The sequence below is a fragment of the Oryx dammah genome, unplaced genomic scaffold, assembly GCF_014754425.2.
Source record: "Oryx dammah isolate SB20612 unplaced genomic scaffold, SCBI_Odam_1.1 HiC_scaffold_22, whole genome shotgun sequence".
Classification (NCBI taxonomy): Eukaryota; Metazoa; Chordata; class Mammalia; order Artiodactyla; family Bovidae; genus Oryx; species Oryx dammah.
Genome location: NW_024070206.1, coordinates 35,490,640 through 35,508,630, shown reverse-complemented (window position 1 = coordinate 35,508,630; position 17,991 = coordinate 35,490,640).

Here is a 17,991-nt window from a genome sequence, read left to right as displayed (position 1 = left end):
GGGCTCTTTCAATTGTATAATATTATTCTCCCAAGGTCATAGATTAAAGTCAGATGGAGGTTGAAAATTGTTAGTTGATCAGTCATGATCGACTCTTTGCAACCCCATGTAATGTAGCCGGCCAGGCTCCTCTGTCCATAGAATTCTCCAGGCAAGAATACTGGAGTGGGTAGCCATTCCCTTCTCCAGGGGCTCTTCCTGATGTAGGGATTGAACCCAGGTCTTCCACATGCAGGCAGATTCTTAACCGTCTGAGCCACCAGGGAAGTGTACCATTTCAATTTCAATCATGGTGGAAAAAGGCAGGTCCTATGAAAGTAAGTAAACCTTGGAACCACAAATTTTCCTTCGTTTGGTTTAGATTCTAGAGCGTCTAGATAAACTTGGAATGTCCTGGGTGCAGGGGAAAGATAGTGTAGAAGGAAGCCAACAGGAGGAGAACCTGTGTGAGGTAGAGAAGCAAGTGTACAGACAACATTTGAGGATTGTCAACAATTTTCAGCTCTGGGAGCCACGTTTCTAAGATCCAATTGTAAAAGATTCGAAGGGTAATTTTCTTTGCTGCTCTCGAGTTCTTTGTAAAATATTAAAAATAATACGATCTGCTTTTCTTGGTGCTGTGGGATATTAAAGAACTGCACTTAGTATTTTCTATTTATCCCTCCAGATCTACTGGGAGATCAGAAGATGAGAAGAAATTAAGGTTAAAATTGTTATTGCCCTGGCTCCTTCCCTGCTTGAGGGCAACAGGCTGGTGGCATCTCTCTGGCTTTTTTCAAAGCCTTTCAGAGCCAATTTTCCCCAGATTCAGGTAACTATTCCTTCTCATTGTTCCTTTATACCCAAGGGTTGTTGCACCTCCCCCTTTTGCTAGTCCTGGTGCTCATCATTCATGGTCAGTTTCCCTTAATTCCACCCATAACATTGTAATGGTCAATTACCCTCTTTGAGTGTGTGTGCTACGCCAGTACCTGAAAGTCTTAGTAATGACCTGTGCAATTTTGGGTACTCTATGGAAAAAAAGTATTAATATAAACACAATGGAAGTATATTTTCACTATTATTTTTGCTCAGAATGCTTTCATTACATCTTCCTACCTTCCTAGTGAGGAGTGAGAGTTGGACCATAAAGAAGGCTGAGTACCAAGAATTGATGCTTTTGAATTGTCGTACTGGAGAACACTCTTGAGAGTCCCTTAGACAGCCAGGCGATCAAGCCAGTCAATCCTAAAGGAAATCAACCCTGCATATTTATTGGAAGGACTGATGCTGAAGCTGAAGCTCTAATACTTTGGCCACTGGATGCAAAAAGCTCATTGGGAAAGAGCTGAGAACCTGATGCTGGGAAAGATTTAACACAAATGGAGAAGGGAGTGGTAGAGGATGAGATGGTAAGATAGCATCATTGACTTTATGGACTTGAATTTGAGCAAACTCTGGGAGATAGTGGAATACAGAGGAGCCTGGAGTGCTGTAGTCCATAGGGTCACAAAGTGTTGGATATGACTTAGAGAATGAACAACAACATTCTTCCTAGTGCTGATCTAGTAAGTCGTCCAGACTCAGCCTGAGCACCTTGTCTTGGGAAAGCATTTCTTATGCGTTTCTCCATTTTCTTTCCCTTGTCCACTTATTTTCCCCTATTACTCAATTTTGTTACGTTCTTTTGTCTAAATACATACTTTGTCAAACCTGTATTGTAATTATTTGCCTGTTTTAAATAAACAGATTGTAAGCTCTTGGAGTACTATGTCTTCATATTTCTTAATTGCTTAAACTTTGGATAATTTTTCTTTTGTTAGCATTTATTTTTTCTTTTGTTAATGAGGCAACCCATTGTTTCATAAAGAATAAAAGATTATCCTGAAATAAAATGATGAGGGACTATATTAGACTGGTAATTATGCACATGTAGAATGAAGAATCAGTATAAAAGGTATTGCAAGTAAAAACATGAAAAATGTGGTAAATTTATGAAAATACATGGTAAGTTAATGGGAATAAAAAAACAGTTAAAAATATAGGTAAAATGATGATGTTCTATTATATTTTTTCAAATATAATACTAGCAAGATATCATTGTACATGTAAACAGAAAACATGTCCAAATTATAGTCAGTCTTTAATTGTTGATTTTAACAAGAAATATATTGTTTAATAGTATATTAAGTACAGTTACTATATTAATAAATTAAATTAATAGTGTTTATTCTGCTTCATTGACTATGCTAAAGACTTCGACAGTGTGGGTCACAAAAAACTGTGGAAAATTCCTCAAGAGATGGGAATACCAGACCACCTAACCTGTCTCCTGAAAAACCCATATGCAGGTCAAGAAGCAACAGTTAGAACCGGACATGGAATGGACTGGTGCAAAATGTATGTTGTCTCCCTGCTTATTTAACTTGTATGCACAGTACATCTTGCAAAATGTCAGGATGGATGAATCACAAGAGGGAATCAAGATGGCCAGGAGAAATATCAACAACCTCAGATATGTAGATGATAACACCCTAATGGCAGAAAGCAAAGAGAAATTAAAGAGTCTCTTAATGAGGATGAAAGAAGAGAGTGAAAGAGCTGACTTAAAACTCAATATTCAGAAAACTAAGATTATGGCATTCAGTCCCATCACTTCACAGCAAATAGATGGAGAAAAAATGGAAACAGACTTTATTTTCTTAGGCTCCAAAATCACTGCAGATGGTGACTGCAGCCAGTAAATTAAAAGACATGTACTCCTTGGAAGAAAAGCTATGGCAAACCTAGACAACATATTAAAAAGCAGAGACATCACTTTGCCGACAAAGATCCATATAGTCAAAGCTATGGTTTTTCCAGTAGTCACGTATAGATGTGAGAGTTGGACCATAAAGAAGGCTGAGTGCAGAAGGACTGATGATTTGAACTGTGGGGCTGGAGAACACTCTTGAAAGTTCCGTGGTCTGCAAGGAGATCAAACCAGTCATTCCTAAAGGAAATTAACCCTGAATATTCATTGGAAAGACTGATGCTGATGCTCCAATACTTCAGCCACCTGATGCGAAGAGTCGACTCATTGGAAAAGACCCTGCAGGGAAAGACTGATGGCAGGAGGAGAAGGAGACAAAAGAGGATAAGATGGTTGGATGGCATCACCGATTCAAGTGACATGAGTTTGAGCAAACTCCAGGAGATAGTGATGGACAGGAGAGTGTGGCATGCTGTAGTTCACAGGGTCAAAAAAAAGCTGGACATGACTGAGTGACTGAACAACAACCACCACCACTGGGCTCTGCTTTTATCATTGCTACACCTCAAGTTCTTGAAGTCCTGGCACATGGTATGTTCTCAAAGAATAACAGTTGTTGAATGAGGAAATGAGTGAATGGATAGTAGATATAACTATATTCATTGCTCTCATTAATTGTTATAGATGAAGGAATTTGTTAATAGGTTGGAATACATGGTTGGCAAGGAAAAATATATTTTCAAAGTGAAGAACAAGATTTTTAAAGTCATGTTCATCAATCTGTGATCTCTGTGAATGGCTTTAAGATTTAGTTCAGAAACTTCCAAAACAATCTCAAAATATGCACAAGGAATGGAGCACATGGAACTGTCAGTCCCTCTAGATGAGTACATTTTCTGTTGCTCTTCCCTCCCCATATTGCTGCTAAACTTCCCTCCAGGGCACAATAAAAGTGTGAGTGATTTAAAGAATATGTGCATTGGAAACAGAAGATTTTATTCCTTTCCCACTCTAATACTTACTAGCTATGTGACCTAAGGCAAGCCATTTGAATCTTGATCTCATTAACTGATAAAACTAGATCACAATAATCTATATATCACAAGTGGTAAGTGTACTGCATATATTGTTGGAGGTATACTTCCAACAACACAAGAGAAGACTCTACACATGGACATCACCAGATGATCAACACTAAAATGAGATTGATTATATTCTTTGCAGCCAAAGATGGAGACGCTCTATACAGTCAGCAAAAACAAAACCAGGAGCTGACTGTGGCTCAGATCATGAGCTCCTTATTGCCAAATTCAGACTTAAATTGAAGAAAGTAGGGAAAATCACTAGACCATTCAGGTATGACCAAAATCAAATCCCTTATGATTATACAGTAGAAGTGAGAAATAGATTTAAGGGACTAGATCTGATAGACAGAGTACCTGATGAACTATGGACGGAAGTTCGTGACATTGTACAGGAGTCAGGGATCAAGACCATCCCCATGGAAAAGAAATGCAAGAAAGCAAAATGGCTGTCTGTGGAGGCCTTACAAATAGCTGTGAAAAGAAGAGAAGCGAAAAGCAAAGGAGAAAAGGAAAGATAAAAGCATCTGAATGCAGAGTTCCAAAGAATAGCAAGGAGAGATAAGAAAGCCTTCCTCAGTAATCAGTGCAAAGAAATAGAGGAAAACAACAGAATGGGAAAAACTAGAAATCTCTTCAAGAAAATTAGAGATACCAAGGGAATATTTCATGCAAAGATGGGGTCGATAAAGGACAGAAATGGTACGGACCTAACAGAAGCAGAAGATATTAAGAAGAGGTGGCAAGAATACACAGAAGAACTGTACAAAAAAGATCTTCACGACCCAGATAATCACAATGGTATGATCACTCACCTAGAGCCAGACATCCTGGAATGTGAAGTCAAGTGGGCCTTAGGAAACATCACTACGAATAAAGCTAGTGGAGGTGATGGAATTCCAGTGGAGCTATTTCAAATCCTGACAGATGATGCTGTGAAAGTGCTGCACTCAATATGCCAGCAAACTTGGAAAACTCAGCAGTGGCCACAGAACTGAAAAAGGTCAGCTTTCATTCCAATCCCAAAGAAAGGCAATGCCAAAGAATGCTCAAACTACCGCACAATTGCACTCATCTCACATGCAAGTAAAGTAATGCTCAAAATTCTCCAAGCCAGGCTTCAGCAATACGTGAACCATGAACTTCCAGATGTTCAAGTTGGTTTTAGAAAAGGCAGAGGAAGCAGAAATCAAATTGCCAACATCAAACTGCCAGTCCCTGGACCATGGAAACAGTAAGAGAGTTCCAGAAAAACATCTATTTCTGCTTTATTGACTATGCCAAAGCCTTTAACTGTGTGGATCACAATAAACTGTGGAAAATTCTGAAAGAGATGAGACTATCAGACCACCTGACCTGCCTCTTGAGAAACCTATATTCAGGTCAGGTAGCAACAGTTAGAGCTGGACATGGAACAACAGGCTGGTTCCAAATAGGAAAAGAAGTACATCAAGGCTGTATATTGTCACCCTGCTTATTTAACTTATATGCAGAGTACATCATGAGAAACGCTGGGCTAGATGAAGCACAAGCTGGAATCAAGATTGCCGGGAGAAATATCAGTCACCTCAGATATGCAGATGACACCACCCTTATGGCAGAAAGTGAAGAGGAACTAAAAAGCCTCTTGATGAAAGTGAAAGAGGAGAGTGAAAAAGTTGGCTTAAAGCTCAACATTCAGAAAATGAAGATCGTGGCATCTGGTCCCATCACTTCATGGGAAATAGATGGGGAAACAGTGGAAACAGTGTCTGATTTTATTTTTTTTGGGCTCCAAAATCACTGCAGATGTTGACTGCAGCCATTAAATTAAAAGACGCTTACTCCTTGGAAGGAAAGTTATGACCAACCTAGATAGCATATTCAAAAGCAGAGACATTACTTTGCAAACAAAGGTCCGTCTAGTCAAGGCCATGATTTTTCCATACAGTAGTCATGTATGGATATGAGAGTTGGACTGTGAAGAAAGCTGAGCGCCAAAGAATTGATGCTTCTGAACTGTAGTGTTGGAGAAGACTCTTGAGAGTCCCTTAGATTGCAAGGAGATCCAACCAGTCCATTCTAAAGGTTATCAGCCCTGGGTTTCTTTGGCAGGAATGATGCTAAAGCTGAAGCTCCAATACTTTGGCCACCTCATGCGAAGAGTTGACTCATTGGAAAAGACTCTGATGCTGGGAGGGATTGGGGGCAGGAGGAGAAGTGGATGACAGAGGATGAGATGGCTGGATGGCATCACCGACTTGATGGACGTGAGTCTGAGTGAACTCCGGGAGTTGGTGATGGACAGGGAGGCCTGGCGTACTGAGATTCATAGGGTCGCAAAGAGTGGGACACGACTGAGTGACTGAACTGAACTGAAGTATACTGTGAATATATGTATTTTATAAAAATATTAATGTATAAATACAAGACTCATCATTATGATGAACTTGGAGATAATATAAATATTATTCTAAGTGGAAGAGATAAATTGCATCAGAAGAATTATGTTTAAATGAGTAAAAGAACATAACATATAGTTATATAAGATCATGGTATTCATGGGTGGCTCAGATGGTAAAAGAATCTGCCTGCAAAACAGGGGACCTGAATTGGATCCCTGGGTTGGAAAGGTCCCCTGGAAAAGGAAATGGCAATCCATTCCAGTATTCTTGCCTGTGAAATCCCATGGACAGTGGAGCCTGGTGGGCTATAGTCCATGAGAATGCAGACTCAGACTCGACTGAGTGAATAACGGTTTCACTATATACAATAAAGTGCTAACTTGGAAACTGGAAGTGACTTAAATTGCAATCAGAAGGTAATATTTTTGATATTTTTTCCCTCAGAAGGGTTTTTAAACTTAAGGTTTAATTGAAATTATTGTTTCTCCTGGTTTTCTATATGATACAATCAGTCTATGTCATATGGATGGTATTGAGTAATCTAGAAATTATTTAGTACTCTTCTTGATACAAATGCTTGCTAATGTTAAACATGAGGTGTTTCATTATGAGACAAGTCCTCAGTGTATAAGTAAGGATTTCCTGAGAAAATAAACATTCAACATCAGTACTCTCTGTCAGAAAGTCTTGATTCAATGTGCTAAAGCTATTAGTATGTCAAGTAATCCTTTAATTAGATTACAAAATGCAGCTATTATATGTCAAATATCTATTGATCAAGGGAGAAAATGGCTTGAGGTTTCTGAAGCATACAACACCAAAATTCATTTGCCATGCTATTAACTCCAAATTACTTCCCAGAGAGATTAATTTTAGAAGGAATGTTTAGACATGTAAAAGATATAATTGACATTTAGCCAAAATCTTAGTGATACACATTAAACATTAAAACATTTATTGCCAATGTATACACAACTGAGTATTCTGCTAATACGTGGTTTTAACATGAATTTACCTAAGAATTTGCATGTTGGAATGCAAGTGTAAAGTTGCTTGAACTCTGGGAAGAAGATTTCTTCTAGCTCTATGAGCCAGAGCACAACCTTTGAGCATCAGCTCTAGTTGACTATGGCAAAGAATCTACTTGCATGGCAGAAGACCATGGTTCAATCCCTGGGTTGGGAAGATCCTTTGGAGAAGGGAACAGCAATCCACTCCAGTATTCTTGCCTGGAGAATCCCATGGACAGAGAAGCTTGGTGGGCTACAGTCTGTGGGGTTGCAAAGAGTCAGACATGACTGAGCGACTAGTACATGCACACTAATTGACTCATGATTCATGATTCTGGTCACATTATGCTTACTGCAGGGCCGTGTGGGGCAATGCCTTGGGAGGAGGAGTAAGGTATGGTGATTTGTACAGTGACACAGAGGGGTAAGGTACTTAGGATTGGGGAATGGGGTAAGCCCAAAGGAGAAGGGCTATATACAGGCTGGACCTCTTCTGGATAAATCCTCCTCTTCTTGATGGGTTTTGGCAATTTGTTGTAAGAGCTGGACTTTACTGCATGTGATAGATGGACCAATTGCTGAAAACAGAATTGCCTGCTGAGGAAAGATGAGGAAGCATTGGTTTCTTTGGAATGATTAGGACCAGCCTTGGAGACAAAAAGGAGGCAAAGACACCAAAGTTGACCAAATCTAAAGAGAATATGTGTGAGTAGGTGACAAGGTTCTGGGAATCATCAGTTCACCAACCTTGACTGCCAGGAAGCAGAGCTGCAGGGCAGCAAGGCACAGAAGTAAGTCCCTGGGTTTACAATAATAGGAGGCTGGGGCTGAGGATATTTCATTCTTGCATTTAGTATGAGATTTAGAAGTCAAGAAACCTATTTTAGTTACGTTTTTTTCCCCCTCTGGAACTTATCATTAATATCGAGAAATACTTATTTCATGACACTTTTTTTTACACATTATTTCTTAATTTGATGTTGACCCTATCTTTGAGTAACATCTTCTTTCACACTGTGTAAATTTAGTAGCATGGGAGGTATCCGATTTCCCAGCAGACTTATTATCTAAGTTTTTGGATGGAGGTTAGAGTGACGTTCCAAAAGATAATCCTTCTTACTACTATTTTTGGTTGCTAATGAATTAATTAAACATATTTACACAGTTATCTGCAAATATACGTGACATATCTCACAAAATCCATATAATTGCTTTAAGATAAAAGAGAGAGAAAATAAATATATTTTATGCTACCTGCAAATGCAAATAAAGTCACCAAATTTCTTGAGAGACTATGTAAGCCTGAATCTTAGACAATTTGAGCATCAGTATTTAAATGTTATGAAAGCCAAATACCCCAAGGAGATAAAGGAAGGGAAAATTGGTGTAAGAGAAACTAGAAGACGAATAAAAAATTAACATGAAACAAAGGAGAGGATGGAAAGATAAAAATAATTCTTGGCAGTAGTTTGCATGTTTTATCCTTGCTGAATCACTTCCCAGTGAAGATCTGATCAGTTTACTTATAAGGTTTAAGAAGTGGTGGTGGAAGAAGAAAAAAAAGAGTAAACAAAAAACTCAAACATATATGCATTTCTCAGCTTGTTTGGAATATGTTTGGGATATTCATGCAATAAATAAATAATGTCAATTTTTTAAAGAAAAGAAAGCAAGAAAAAAGAGTACAAATTGAAGAAGAGGAAAAGGGAGAAAGAAGAAAGACATTGTTGAAAATAGTGTTACACACTAACATTGACAACTCTGCACGGAGTTGGTTCAATTTCTGTTAACTGTTAATCAAGGGCACGTACCTGGAGACCAGCAATGCTGAAAATTAAAAGCTTCAGAACTGCTGTGAGGGAGGTGATTCATGGCAATATTTTGCTTCCCTCTCCAGGCAAATCTCTATTTATCTCCTACAGAGTTAAATAGTTTGGGGTTGACTTCTAAGACAGGCTGTGTTTCCCAATAGCTGTCTAATCTTTTCAAGAATCTAGTGCACAGAGTTTTAAAAAGACAGTGTTTATATTTTGGTGTGGGATTTATAATTAGCACTTGATAGTTCTAGGAGATGTCTTGTAAGCGGAAACTTTCTTCTCATATTTGTAGTCTATGATTATGTCTTTATAGTTCTTGACAAAGGTCTAAAAATCCTGCTTAAAAATCTGTAAGAACAAATGGACTTTGAATTAGAGTTTTGCAATATTCATTAAAATTATTTCCTGAACCTTAAAATAGAGGGTAAGTCAGAGGATTCTGAAACAAATTTAAAGTTACATGTTAAAGAGTGACATATGACTGCCTTATGAAATTTACATTTTAAAACATGTATTTGGTGCAACTATTGTGGTTTATTATTGATATCTGCTGGAAGTGGGCTCTGGAGTTGGATGGTTTAGTTTGCTCCCTGTCTCCTCTCCTAGCCATGTAACTTTTTCTGCAAAAACTATCAGTTTACTCCTTTGCAAAGTAGACTAATAATAGTATCCATCTCAGAAAACTATTGGGTTGGCCAAAAATATTTGAGTATTGACTTAAAACTTTCTGCACAGGGCTTGGAAATGACATCCACTAATAGTATCTGATTATCTACTTAGTATCTATATTTCCATCTATGTAAATATGTATAAACATGGCACCACTTAGAAAATGCTCTATTTTCTAAATTTACCTCATATTATTTATTATTTACATTTACAATATTACTTTTCAAAAGGTGTTATTTGAGAATTAAAGAGACAAAACAAAGGATAATTAATATTTATTCCAAATGGCTATGATGTGTTATATAGAGCTCTGCTTATTAAAATTATATTGTCTCATTTCATTCTCAAAGCAATCTTCTATTCTCTGCATTGTGCCTCTGATATCAAGATGGGTCACCATCAGCAGCAGTGGTAAGGAACCTGCCTGCCAAAGCAGAAGACATAAGAGATGCAGGTTTGATCTCTGTGTCGGGAAGATCCCCTGGAGGAGGGCATGGCAATCCACTCCAGAATTCTTGCCTGGAGAATCTTATGGACAGTGGGCTCCATGGGATTGCAGAATTGGACACGACTGAAGTGACTTAGCATGCATGAGATAGTAAGCAAAGAGAGTAAGTAACTCATCAAAAGGAAGGGTTGGAAAAACAGCACTGGAAGTTGAACCAATCTTTTCAACCTGTTCAGTCCATTGCTCTTTCCATATCATCACCCTGCATCTCCTGTACAGAGCTGAAGGTGATTTTGTGTTTACAGAATAGCTTAGTATTAGAAAAAGATGCAGTCAAACTGCACACATTATTACTGTCTTAGTTACTCCTATTGAGCACCTAATGTGGTCAAACATCTGCTCTTTTGTTCCTATGAAGAAAATGAGTGATAAGATTAATATAAATAGAATGGTAAATTAATATTATAGTGGGAAAATTTCTTGCATTTTTTCTGTTTTCTTTTTGAAAAACAATAAATAGAAATTAAATTCAAAAATAATGTGAAATCATTGTTATACAGTTGTACACATTAAAGCTTAAAAGCATTTGGACACAGTTTAAATACAAAAAAAAAAATCATGTGGCTCAGGATTAAGGGGCTCAGAAAGTAATATCCTTGAGCTATTTATGAGAGAGATGCATTTCAAGCTATTCAGATGACAGTAATTCTTCATTTGGACCAAACACAGAAACAAGATTTAAATGTGGATCTAACATTGTGGATCTTTATAAGAGGATTTAGATGTTAAATTCAAAAGAACCATAATTTAGTTATTCTTATGAAGTCATGCTATTCATTGTCTTTTTTTTTTTTTTTAGCTTTTCTTACTTCTAGCTACAGCTAGTAACAGATGCTATTATAAGTACCCATAGGAAAACCTGAAAATGTGTTGAATTTTCTGTATACTAATGCTGAAGCTTTAGACGTGTTACACTTAAAAAAAAATACAGCATGTGGTGGAATTAAAATCCATAGCTCAGGGGCATTGCAGAAGTTGCTAAGGAAACACTGTGGGATCTAGTACAATGTCTCTAAGAACAGCTTTTAAAAATAGAGGTAGTATAGAAAGTGTATAGTAGAAAATAGATAAGATCAAGATTTTGTTTAGGTCAATTCACAGGCTCACTTTCAGCTCTTAGAATTAATCACAGAAACTTTGCTGTAAGAAAAGATTATTCTGGCTGGGAATGTTAACAATCTAAAGAGAGGTTATGAAAAACTAAGGGATCTTCACTAAAACATGATGAATACGTGAGACAATTAGATCAATAATACAGGTGATACCACTGTGGGTTTTAAGCTTTATCTCAAAGCATCTTTTTAATGTTTGCCTTGAGTGTGTGTGGGCTTCCTTTGTGGCTCAGCTGGTAAAGAATTCGCCTGCAATGAGGGAGACCTGAGTTTGGTCCCTGGTTTGGGAAGATCCCCTGGAGAAGGGAAAGGCTCCCCGTTCCAGTATTTTGGCCTGGAGAATTCCATGGATTGTATAGTCCATGGGGTTGCAAAGAGTCAGACATGACTGAGCAACTTTCACTTTCAATTTGTGTGTGAGTGCTCAGTTGCTCAGGTGTTTCTGACTCTTGGTGGCCCCGTGGACTGTAGTCTGACAGGCTCCTCTGTCCATGGAATTTTCCAGGCCAGACTACTGGAGTGGGTTGCCACTTCTTACTCCAGGAGCTCTTTTTGATCCAGGATAGAACCCACATCTCTTGCATCTCCTGCACTCGCAGGTGGATTCTTTACCACTGTGCCACCTGCCCTTAGTATCCAAGTATAACACATTAGATTGAGATTTTAGAGTACTTTCCCTGTTTGTCTCTCTCCCGGTCCCCCCATCTCTTCCTCCAGAATGAAGATAATTTCTACGGTTCTGCTTTGGATGTGGTGTTCAGTGCCTAGGGCCCAAGATCAAAGCAGTCTTGTTGTGATATTCATTATGAACTTACAGTAAGTGCCAAAGTCACATCATGATTTTACGTCAGATTATAGGATGTTTAGTCACCTTAATTTAAATGAACATTGAAATGAACTGAGAAACTGCTGGCTGTTTTAATGTGTTCATCATGGCACTCTGCCATCTAGGATATGCATCACTTTTTATACAGCACCTAATGCAAAACCATAAACAAAGAACAGATCCAAATAATGGCACATAGTGCCAAATTATGAATACTGTTTATGGTTGATGAAGCTTTATCAAGCTTCACTTGGATGAACTTGTGATTAATAACTGGATGCTGAAGTTAAACTTAATATTGGAAACATGTGTTTTAAGTAGGTATTATACTTGATGTAAACACAGATATATGTAACTTTATATAAAATTTAATAGGCAATTGTGATTTTTATCTGATCTTGCTTTCATTTTGAGAAAATCTGTAGTGAATAATACAGAAATTTGTGAGAAAGTGATGAAAGAAAAATGTTATGTTCAAAAATTGTTATTCTAGGATCACAATTTGTAAAACAACTATTTACCTTATTCTCACCATTAAATCTAGAGCAGAAGCCATTAAAGTGCTTGATCCTTAGCATTTTGTTTTTAAAAGAACATTTGGTGTTTAAATATAGATTACTTCTATTAAAATGTTATTTTCATTTATATTCCCCTCTTGTAAAGGTAACTTGTTATATTTGCACATCAATTTTGTAGCCAGATGTGCAGTATTTCTTCAGACTTATGTCTTTTCTCCCTTAGTTTCAGAGCTAATCCTGAATGTTCTGAATACCCTATTCTTGATAGTTTAATTTTGCTTCATTTTTTTGTTTGATACCATCTTTAAGTATTTTTTTAAATAGTGTATTTTTACAACTCTGTTCTTGTTTTTTCACACGTGGCAAATACTTTTGCTTAGTATGAAATATGCAGATTGTAAAGTTTTTATTTTTAAAATTAAACTTTATGTTTTGAAATTATTATAGATTCAGAAGCACTTGTGAAAATTAAGACAGAAAGATGGCCTGTATGCCATCTTTTCACTCTCTATAATATCCCTCGTGGCTCAGACAGTAAAGAATTTGCCTGTAATACAGGACACCCAGCTTTGATCCCAGGGTTGGGAAGATCCCCTGGAGAAGGGAATGGCTACCTACTCCAGTATTCTTACCTGGAGAATTCCATAGACAGAGGAGTCTGGGAGCAGCAGTCCATGGGGTTGCAAAGAGTCAGACATGACTGAGGGACTAGTACATTCACTCTCTAGCAGCTGATGAAACTATAGAACAACATCACAACAAGGACACTGATGTTGATACAGTTAAGGTACAGAATTCTTTCCATAAGGATCCTTCCTGTTACCCTTTTGTGGCCATTTCTACCTTCCTTCTGCCCCATGCACTGGGAACCACTCAGCTAATCTCCATTTCTATCACTTTTTCAGTTCAAGAAGGTTATAGTAAATGGAATCATAAAGCATGTGACCTTTTTTGGATTTTTTTTTTCCACTTAGCATCATTCTCTGGAGATTCCTCAAGGATGTTGTGTATCAGTGGTTTGAGTGTATCAGCGGTGCATTTTGGATGTACCACAGTTTCACTATTCACCTGTTGAAGGACATCTGTGTGGTTTCTGTGTGCTCCGTCTCTCACAGTCATGTCCAACTCTTTGCAACCCCATAGCCTGTCAGGCTCCTCTGTCCATGGCATTTCCCAAGCAAGAATACTGGAGTGGGTTGTCATTTCCTAGCTTTACTGATTATGACTAAAGCTTCTATGAAGGTGCTTGAAGAGATTTTTGTGTGAATATAAGCTTGAATGTCTGATATAAATGCCAAAGAGTGCAATTGCTGGGTCATGTGGCAATGGTATGGTTACTTTTACAAGAAATTGACAAGCTATTTTACAGCATCCATATCATTATTCATTCCTACCAGTAACATATTAGGGATTCAGTTTCTCTGAATCCTTGTCAGCTTTTTATGTCACTGTTTTTCATGTTAGCTATTCTGAAGGTAACTAGTGATATTTCATTATGGTTTAATTTACATTTCCCTATTCGGTCCCATCACTTCATGGGAAATAGATGGGGAAACAGTGGAAACAGTGTCAGACTTTATTTTTTTGGGCTTCAAAATCACTGCAGATGGTGACTGCAGCCATGAAATTAAAAGACGCTTACTCCTTGGAAGAAAAGTTATGACCAACCTAGATAGCATATTCAAAAGCAGAGATATTACTTTGCTGACTAAGGTCCGATGTGAGAGTTGGACTGTGAAGAAGGCTGAGTGCAGAAGAATTGATGCTTTTGAACTGTGGTGTTGGAGAAGACTCTTGAGAGTCCCTTGCACTGCAAGGAGATCCAACCAGTCCATTCTGAAGGAGATCAGCCCTGGGATTTCTTTGGAAGGAATGATGCTGAAGCTGAAACTCCAGTACTTTCATTGGAAAAGACTCTGATGCTAGGAGGGGTTGGGGGCCGGAGGAGAAGGGGACGACAGAGGATGAGATGGCTGGATGGCATCACTGACTCGATGGACATGATTCTGAGTGAACTCTGGGAGTTGGTGATGGACAGGGAGGCCTGGTGTGCTGCAATTCATAGGGTCGCAAAGAGTCGGACACGACTGAGCGACTGAACTGAACTGACTGAAAGGCTAATGTGGAACAATTTCTTGAAGTTTTTAAAAAAAATTTTTATTTTTAAATTAATTTTTATTAGAATATAGTTGTTTTACAATGTTGTGTTAGTTTCTATTGACACATATACACTACTGATAACGATGTATAAAGTAGATAACTAATGAGAACATTTTTTCTGTGCTTATTTGCCACTTGTATATTCTTATTGTTGAAATGTCTTTTCACATATTTGTATATTTTCCAGTTGGATTGTTTGTTTTACTGCTGTTGAGTTTTGAGAATTCTTTATTCTAGGGCCTAGTTCTTTGTCAGATACGTGGTCTGCAAATATTTTCTCCAAGTCTGCAATTTGTATTTTTATTCATTTAATATGGATTTTGACAAAATAGAAATTTTCCTTTTTATTGATTGTGCTTTTATTATTAAGTCTAAGAATTCTTTGTCTAGTCCTAGATTTCTTATTTCGGAGAAGGCGATGGCACCCCACTCCAGTCCTCTTGCCTGGAAAATCCCATGAACGGAGGAGCCTGGTAGGCTGCAGTCCATGGGGTCGCAAACAGTCTGACATGACTGAGCGACTTCACTTTCACCTTTCATTTTCATGCATTAGAGAAGGAAATGGCAACCCACTCCAGGGTTCTTGCCTAGAGAATCCCAAGAACGGGGGAGCCTGGTGGGCTACCATCTATGGGGTCGCACAGAGTCGGACACGACTGAAGCGACTTAGCAGCAGATTTCTTATTTAAAACGTTTTTATACTTTTACATTTTATACCAAGTCCATTATTCATTTTGAGTTTAGGTTGAGGTTCATCAGTTGTCTATAGATATCCATTTGCTCCAGCATAATTTATTGAAAAAGTCATCCTTTCTTGATTGAATTGATTTTACACCTTTGTCAAAAGTCAGTTAAAAAGGTGCTATATATTAAAAACCTTAGTATATCAAGTGATCTCAAGAAGGTAATGTAAGCAAATCAAATTGTGTAAGATATATGGGTAATAATGAAACAGTAGGGAAGAAAGCAGGGCATAACCTTTAAAAAAAAAAACATAGCCATAGCATATGACAAAGACTGGTAATAACCAACATGGTTCAAGATGGCAGAATATTTAGATTCTAGTGAACCTTCAACCTCTTCATATGCTCATTGTAGTACACTAGTATGCTAAAGGACACATCCTCCAGCACCTTGACAGCTCTGAGGCCAACCATGAAAGGTCAAAAAGTGGGTGGTGGTCCATTTCCTGGCAACCCCCACCCCTTTCCTGAAATAATTGAAATAGTACTCCCACTCATCAGCCTATAAAATTACCCAACCCACAAAAACTAACCGTGCCATGTTTTAGGGCTCTCTCACCTTCTGAGCTGGCCCACACTCTATCTGTGGAGTCTGAAAGTGAAAGTCATTCAGTTGTGTCTGATTCTTTGTGACCCCATGGACTGGTCCATGGAGTTGTCCAGGCCAGAATACTGGAGTGGGTAGCCTTTCCCTTTTCCAGGGGATCTTCCCAACCCAGGGATTGAACCCAGGTCTCCCACTTTGCAGTAGGATTTTTTACCAGCTGAGCCACAAGGGAAGCCCAAATAAACCCACTTCTTGTATCATGTTGTTTAGTTGCTCAGTTGTATCTGACTCTTTGGAACCCTGTGGACTGCAGCACGCCAGGCTTCCCTGTCCGTCACCATCTCCCAGAGTTTGCTCAGACCCATGTCCGTTGAGCTGGTGATACCATCCAATCATCTCATCTATCTTTGGATTCTTTCTGTGAAGAAACATTGAGAACCTCAAATTCACCAGAAACAATGGTGGACTCTGTGATTTTCAAACTTATTGGCAAACATAACCTCCTAGCTCAATTCTGCCTGCAAACAGTATGCAATCCTTGGTATTTATTTACAGAAGTGCAGTCACATTCTAACATCAGGGGATGTCAGCATGTGAAGCTGAGGCTGGGCTATGGCTATGGTTGGCGCAAGTGTGGGAATGAGTGCATAAAGCCCTTCTCTATGTATCACAGTCTTGTTTTCACATTGTTTCTTCTGCTGTCTTTCATCATCATCATCATAAAAAATGGCACATAATATATTACTCTGAATAATTCTGTTAAATATTACTTCTTTTAGGGAAAGTGTTCCTTTCTCCACTGAGATGATACAGGATGTAATGTCTCAAAGAGACATTCAGTTAGACAAGTTAATCATGGAATTGTTGGCAATAAAAGATGCACGACTTGAGAGTTTTGAGTTAAGTTTTATTTGGGGCAAAATGAGGACTGGAGCCTGGGAGACGGCACCTTGGATAGTTCTGAGAGACTGCTCCAAAGAGGCAGTAGGGGAAGGTCAATAAATAAGCTTTTGGTGAAGAGGGAGTTCAGTCCAATCAAGTGCTTATTTTACAAAAGGTTTTCTGTTAGTCTTGAGGAGCTGATGTCACCATGAAGGGATGCAACGCTTTTCTAGAGATGAAGAGATGCAAGGATTGGGATAATGAAATTAGTTCCTGAAAATATCTAACTATCTAAAGACGTGTTCCACCAGATTCCCTGGAGCACAGAGTGCCTCACTCCACCCTGCACTCAGAGGGTGTTGAAGGTCAATAACTGCAGCAGCCAAGGGTTCAGTAACTGCAGTGTTCAGTGTTAGTCGCTCAGTCATGTCCAACTCTTTGTAACCCCATGGACTGTAGTCCACCAGGCTCCTCTGTCCATGGAATTTCCCAGGCAAGAATACTGGAGTGGGTTGCCAGTTCCTTCTCCAGGGGATCTTCCTGACCCAGAGATAGAACCTGGGTCTCCCGCACTGCAGGCATATTATTTGCAGTCTGAGTCACCAGGGAAGCCCATAACTTCCCTGTAACTGCAGAGGCAGATGATAAATGCCTTTATTGTTCAGTTGCTGGCAATGCTCTTGGCAAATGTCAATTTGTAGTTGACACAAGGAAGACTTTATTCAAGGCCACTGTTATGGGGAGAGAGATTGAACTCAAGTTCGCTGAAACAAAAAGCAGAATTTTTAAGTACTGGTGTAAGCTAGTGGAAGAGTACTGGAGGAAGTTACAGGGGAGATTGGTCAATAGGATTATGCTTTATGGGATTGCTAAGTGTCACTTATCCATCAGAGACTGGGAGATAAAGGCCCTGTCTTTCTAAATAATTATATTTCAAAGGAATGGCTCTCAGGTCCTTGAGAAAGATGTTCTGGGGTTGTAAAACTGACAAAGAAGCTGGGG